Source organism: Zea mays, chromosome 9 (assembly GCF_902167145.1).
Source record: "Zea mays cultivar B73 chromosome 9, Zm-B73-REFERENCE-NAM-5.0, whole genome shotgun sequence".
NCBI classification, from domain to species: Eukaryota; Viridiplantae; Streptophyta; class Magnoliopsida; order Poales; family Poaceae; genus Zea; species Zea mays.
Genome location: NC_050104.1, coordinates 134,331,718 through 134,338,932, shown reverse-complemented (window position 1 = coordinate 134,338,932; position 7,215 = coordinate 134,331,718). Strand labels below are relative to the sequence as shown.

Sequence of the window (7,215 nt, the reverse complement as noted above, 5' to 3'; positions counted from 1 at the left end):
AGTGTACATAATACATAGTGTGTTACTGCTACTATTGAATGATTTAGTTAGTGCTCTGGAAGCCCCCTCTGTTCTCACATTAGGTAGTCATGGGACCATGAGCAGTTGCTGATAACAAATGCAGAATTACTTACACTATTGCTAGACTTTATAGTTGGTTACTTTCAAGTTTGTCCCTGATTCTCTTTTTTCTTGCTTTTTGCTGGCTTGTAGTTAATGGATGTTATCTTGTTGTGTAGAAAATGGATCACAAAGTGATTAGTCTACTATTTCAAAGCACTCATAATCCGATTTCTGCCTTAAGCTTATTGTTACTCTGTTTGGATTCATCTTTATCTAGTGATACCAATAGATGTTAATTCAGTCAAGGACAACTCCTACTGTTTTGGATTCGATCCATCAAGACTTCAAGAGGCAATGCATATGATGGCTCTCATGTTGCCAATTTTAGTACATATGGGGTTGTGAGATAGCCTAGCAGTCAGCATATCATCCAACAAACATTTCTACAAGCATCAAGATGTGAGAGACATGCAAACAATCATGCATATTTCAAATTTGCAATAAAAAAACATCTCAGGCATCAACTAAACAAAGTAGCACCATCTTTCCTCTAACAGTACAAACCATCCAAGTCATAATAATTCAAAGTCTAGAATCAGGTGCAACTCAAAAGATCAGACAAGAACTCAATTATACCTCATGTTTGTGTTCATGACTCTTATTACCATTGAAAACTTCAAAAGTAAAGGTACTTGCCATACATGTTCCTCTAGTCTATTATCCAGCTGATAGTAAAGATACTACTACTATGACTCCAGTGACACTAACAAAACGGTTAACCCATTCTCATATAGGCCATAACAGCAGATCAAAACTTTTGCGCACCGGACCACCAGATTACCTCTTGAGGTTAAACAAGACCACTGCGATGCCAGCCGTGGCAGCTGCTCCAGCAGCCACGGACCAGTGTGGGAGGCACCACACCCTGATCCTTAGGCGTCCCGGCCCTAGCAGCAACAGAATCACATCCCTCTTCCATGCCCTTGCCCTCAGTAGTGGCGGAACCCTTCAGGGTCTCGATCTCCTCCTCGGGGGCGACCTTCTCCTGGTACGCGGTCTGCAGCTGGTCCCCGAGCCATGCACCCCTACACATCTCCTCCTCATGGCTAGCCTTCTCCGCGGTAAGGAGACCCTCTAGGCGCTCGACCTCGCTGCGGAGCGTGGCGGCCTCGCTCTCGTTGGTGGCAGCAGCTTGCTCGGCGGCGGCGACCTCCTCGCGGGCCTAGGACACGAGAACCTCAAGGCGGCAGGACTCAGAGGACAGGAACTGGTTCTCGTGGCGCACGACATCCAAAGGATATCGATGCGGGGCGGGGGCACGATATCCTTTGGATTCCGGCCAGGTGTGCTTTAGGTCGGGACTAATGCCGCTCGATTGGTGGTAGCGCCTCCCACCATCCCCGCACGTGTAGGCTCGCCTCACCGTTCGGTGGCTCAATCGGTCAATCGACCGTGGACACCACCACCAGAGGCTCATCAGCTTCGATGAGGAGGGAGGGTGGTCCCCGTTGGCGTCATCCAAAGTCAGGTTCGAGGCGCAGGCGCACGAGTGGCGCGACACGACTGCTCCTGATCCGGTGATGGGGTTCCTGGTTCTTGGACGGCTCCTTCAACTGGGAATGGGGGCGACTGGAAGTGAGCAAGGATGGAAGGGGAGCGTGGCATGGGGGCGACGATGGAAGGCGGGTGGTAATGCGTCGAAGCGAGATCTCCGGGCGTGGCTGGCGGGCGGAATCAGGCAGGCACGGCGTGTGGTGTGGGAGAGGGAAATGGGATTTTGGGGAGCTGGGAATGCCGGCTGCCGCGGAATCGGATCCGATTCCGCAGAGGGGACCTGAGCGGAGGGGGAGGAGGGCGTTGATGGCAGCTTCGATCACGGCTTCAGGGAGCGGAGCAAAGGGGAGGATGTCGGAGGCAGAATGCGCACCATGTGGACGCCTACGGTGCATTCTTAAGAGTAGTAGATATATATATCTATATATATATATATAGATGAGCATGCAGCCCAGAGCACGAGGCCCAGTTTTTTGGCCCGGTCCAAGCACGACACAGCCCAGCTGGATTCGTGACCGGGCCGGCCCGGACCAATTAACCATGTCGTGCCTGGGCTGCAGGTATCGCCTGCCGGGCGGCACGGTCCGGCCCGCCCGAAAACGGCAGGCACGGACCGGCCCGGTAACGGGGAGCGGGGGCATAAGCCCGGCCTCCCTCTCCCACTCAGCCACTCCGTTGTTCGCTCCCTCTCGGCCTTTCCATCGCTCCTCGCTCCGCACCGCGCTCCGCCTGCTGCTCTTGGCTCACCGCGGCACCGCCTCACCGTTGTCCCGTCGTCATAGTCTCTGTCGGATCTTCGTCACCGGCCCCCTTCCGTGCGGCGCCCCTCTCCAGACTCCGGCTCTCCCTCGGTGGCTCGGTCCCTGCCCAATCAGAAATCCCTAACCCTAATCTCCTCTTCTTAGTACTCCGACTCTCCCTCCCATGTCATCGTCTCCGGCTTCGGGTTGTGGCTTGGCAGATACGTCCCTCTCCGGCTCTCCCTCTCCAGTCGGCCATCCCAATCCCTAACCCTAACCCTAATCTCCTCTTCTCAGACTCTCCCTCTCGCGTCGTCCGTCGTCGTGCACTTGACCCTTGTCTCCGGCTCTGGGCTCCGGCTTGGCAGGTATGTCACTCTCCAGATCTTCCTCACCAGTCCTCACTCCCCAGTCGGCATTCTCTAACCCTAATCTCCTCTTCGCTGCTTTCTTGTGGACTTTGGTAGGTCGCCGGCCGACTACGTGGTCGTGCTAGTGCCGCCAGTGCCGTCGAGGTACGGTGCCGAGATAGAAGTGTCGAGATCTTCCTCACCAGTCCCCACTCCCCAGTCGGCATTCTCTAACCCTAATGTTATATTCCTTTGCATTTGTTCTAGACCCTAGAGCTAAAATGAGGGGTTTGTATAATGTTCTTGAACTGCTTTCTCAATCTAACAATTATAATTACAGTACTTATTTTGCTGATGTTAAGACTGAGTTGTATAAGCTATATGCCAAGTATGAAACTAAGTTTGGTGCTGCTAGGCCATCCAGAACCACACATCAATCAGGTATGATGGGTAAGAGAAAACGGGCATGGGGTAAAATTTTTGGAGGAACAGGTGCTTCTAGATCCTCAACTGCATCAGGTTCTTCAGGTAGTAGTGGATCTGGTGTGGGTCTTTGTGGCCTAACTGTTTACCTTGACAGTGACAATGTGGCTGCCTATGAGGATGATTTTGATATCTTAAATTGGTGGCATGAGCATAAACTAACATATCCAATTCTTTCAATTATGGCTAGAGACATTATGTCTGTTCCTGTCTCAACTACTTCTTCGGAGTCTACTTTCAGTTTGTCTGGCAGGATTCTTGAGGATCGACGACGGCGCTTGAACTCAGAGACAGTGGAGATGTTGGTGTGCATCAAAGATTGGGAGCTAGGCCAACAGCGGGCACAACATGTTGTGGTGGACAATGAATTAGAGGAGTCCTTCAAGTACCTCTGGCTGGATGAAGGTGCTGGTGCTACTGACACTTCGGCTTGATCTTGTGGGTTGAGAGTTGAGACTTTGGCTGGATGTAAAGTGTTTCTGAATTCTGATCTGTCCTCACACTTTGGCTTGTCAATTGTAATAACTTTGAACATTTGAATTATAAACTGAGCTGGTCGTACTCTTTTTTCCTTTCTAGGGTTTCTCACGAGGTGTGAGTTTTACCAAGAAAGGTTTTTAATGAGGCGGCATTGCACTAACAGCTCAATATTTGTGTATATTTTTGTGCAAATTATATTTTTTCTGTTATCGGGCTTCGGGCTGGCCCGGCACTGTTTTGGGTCAGGGCTTTTTGGGCTAGCCCGACTCGAAAACGGCCCGAAGGGCTATGCCTGGGCCCCTTGTAAGGTCCGCATGACTGTGCAGGCCCGTCCCAGTAGGCCCGTGGGCCTTGTCGTGTCGTGCCTAATTAGGTTGTGCCCGAGCGGCCCGTTTGCTCATGTATATATATATATATATTAAGGTGAATACTAGAGTATCCAAACAAGATCTTATGTGTTATGTGTTTTATGAGTCTGTTTGGTAGATGCATGTGTTCTATGATTTTAAATTTGAATATTGTTAAGTTAAAAAATAGTATTTAGAGCATCTCTAAGAGTTTTCTAAATTTCACTTTCTAAATTAGAATTTAGAGAGTTATTTACATAAAAGCAAGTTTCTATATCTTTTCAGTCTCTAACATCTTTTTTTATATCTTGTTTGTACCCACAGAGATCCATCCACATTTTCTATCTTTAGCTAGCGAGAAATCCAGAAAAAAGATAATAGAGTCATTTACAAAGAATATAGATAATCTCTTAAAGTTGCTCTTAGTTTAGATGTGCGAGAAGTCTAAAATAGCATAAGTACTAAAGACGTTTCATGGCGAACGAAAATTACAAAAAAGTTTAATTTTAACTTCGTGGTCCTCTATGGCTTGACGTTTGAGTAAAAAGAACTTGTACCCAATAAATATGATCAAATGATCACTTAAATATTAGTCCTACAGCCTATGTCTCAACTTATCAACTTATTCTTCACCTTATTCATGATTGAAAACACTCTCCGTTGCAACAAGTAGCAGGAGCAACTTAAGAAGCTTGTACACATGTTTGATATGTTTCTTTGTTATAAAAAGAATAATAGAAAATCAGGAAGACTCTTCACTTCTCTAAATCTTTCAAACTTCCCTCAACGGCGGATCAAAGGAGGAGCCCGGTCCGAACGTGGGTTAAATGTAGTAGGAGTAGATCTTTAGATCAGCCCAAATACCTCCACCATCCTTTGGTGTCCCTCCCCTATTGCCGACACCAGGGAACCCCATGAGCACATGATTTGGAGTGTGTGGACCCAGGGAGCCTCTAGCCCTCCACTGGTAATGCTTTTATTCTGGATATGATAATATATTTGTGATACTGGAGCAGGCTCGGGCTGTTCCTCGAGTACTTCTCTGTAACGACTGGTTTATTGGATGACCACCCGAGAAAACAATGCAACTATGCAGGTGAAATGAGACACCCTTAGCCGATTAATTAGAGAAACATGAGGTGTAGTTTACTTCATCGTCGTGCCGTCAATGGGGGTTGAGGCATAGTGCCTGCTCTGCTAAGGCGAAGTGATGGGGTTCATTTGTTTTGATTTTGTTAGTCACCCCTTAGAGAGATGTATTGTGTTTATACGACCAGCAAAACCTAACGGGTGGCTATACACCAGGGGAATCTTTGTAAAGGCTACATAGAGAAACCTTGACGACTCACCTTGGAAGTGTTTAAGGGTTGTACAACCCGAGGCAAAAAGGGATCACTGTTTGTGGGTAAAGTGTACTACCCCTATAGAGGGTTAGAAACTGATATACCAGTCATGCTTACGGTTATGAGCAGACTTGGGAGCTCCTTTGATTAGAGGTACTCTGGATACATTTATGATGATGGCTTTAATGATGATGACTCTAATTATGAATTCTGGTATTTCCTCTATGAGGAGGTATCTTTTGAGATAATTGAAAGGAAAATGGGCTTAATCATTTCCTATAATCGATTTTGGTGGTTGACATCCATCACAAACCATGTGGACTAATTAGTTTGTCAAGATGTCTTTTATCTCAGGTGCATAAAGTTCAACATAAACCAAGAAATAAATTAAGTTGGGACTCAAATAAGTTTGGAGCAAAGACTTGAGAGTGTGCTGCCAGTGGCGCACCGGACACTGTCCGGTGTGAATCGGACAGTGTTCGGTGCCCCAGGACGAGCTCCACTCGAACTAGCCACTCTCGGGTTTTCCTAGGGCGCGCTTCGCTATAATTGACCGGACTGTCCGGTGAGCCAACGGAGCAACGGTAACCTGGCGCTAACGATCGACTGCCAAAATGAACAGTGCGCGTCAGAAGTCAGAGCAGAGAAGTCAGAGCATGTCTGGTGTGGCACTGGACTGTCCGGTGCAGCTACAGGACAAAGGGTTCCAACGGTCAAGCCGTTCCAAACCCCAACGGCGTGCTGATGTGGCACGCACCGGACAGTGAACAATGCCCTGTCCGGTGCACCACAGGACTGTCGGGTGCACCACCGTGCCCCATCGCCAACAACGGCTAGAATAGTGGTTGGGGCTATAAATACCCCCAACCACCTCCATTCAAGCAATCCAAGTTTTCTGAACTCAACATTCATTGCAAGAGCAAAAGACTTCACTACAAGATACATTCAATAGATCAAATCCTCGCCAAGCCTCCAAATTAACTGAATTCATTAGTGACTTGACAGAGGGTGTTTTGTGTTCTTTTGTTGCTCTTGTTGCTTGGGTTACTTTCTCCTTCTCATTCTTAATTATCTAAGTGCTTTGTAAAGCTAGCAAGAGACACCTAAGTGTGGTGATCCTTGCGGGGTCTTAGTGACCCAAGTGATTAAGGAGAAGCCTCGACCGGTCTAAGTGACCGATTGAGAGAGGGAAAGGGTTGGAATAGACCCGGCCTTTGTGGCCTCCTCAACGGGGACTAGGTTCTTTGGAACCGAACCTCGGTAAAACAAATCATCGTGTTCACTTGTTGATTCTCACTTGATTTATTTCCCCTCTTTTCTCTCTCTAAAGTTCCCTTGCTCATATTGATTTGAGTTTGCTCCCAAACGTCATCTGCATTGATTGAGCAACTCTAAGCAAGGAGAACTATCTTTCGAAGCCTAATTTAATTCTAACGCTAACCCTGACCTTAGTACGTGTTTAAAGTTTATAAATTTCAGGTTTCGCCTATTCACCCCCCTCTAGGCGACTTTCAATAATAAATTTGGATTGATGATAAAACATGGTTCATATTAATGATTAAAACTTTACAAAGTAAAAGCGACCTGCTATTAGCCTAACCCCACATAAAGCTAGTCCACCTCAGCCAAACGGGGCATTTGCTGAATACATTGATGTGTACTCAACCTTGCTTTAACACAAAACACTAGGTTGTCCATACTGCAACCTCTGCTCAGGAGAAGACGAAGGTAATGTGGAGGACTTCTAGGAGTTCCAAGACTACGAGGAGATTTAGACTTAGAATAGTGTGATCTCCCAGTCAGCTGCTTGTGGGAGGCCTTTATCTTTATTACGTTTTGTTTCTAGCACTTTGAT

At 47.3% G+C, this 7,215-nt stretch overlaps 1 pseudogene; it reads right to left on the bottom strand.

The window, feature by feature from the left end:
• Window positions 1-900: 900 nt before the first annotated feature.
• LOC103640305 (uncharacterized) lies at window positions 901-1,540 on the bottom strand (annotated as a pseudogene).
• Window positions 1,541-7,215: the final 5,675 nt, after the last annotated feature.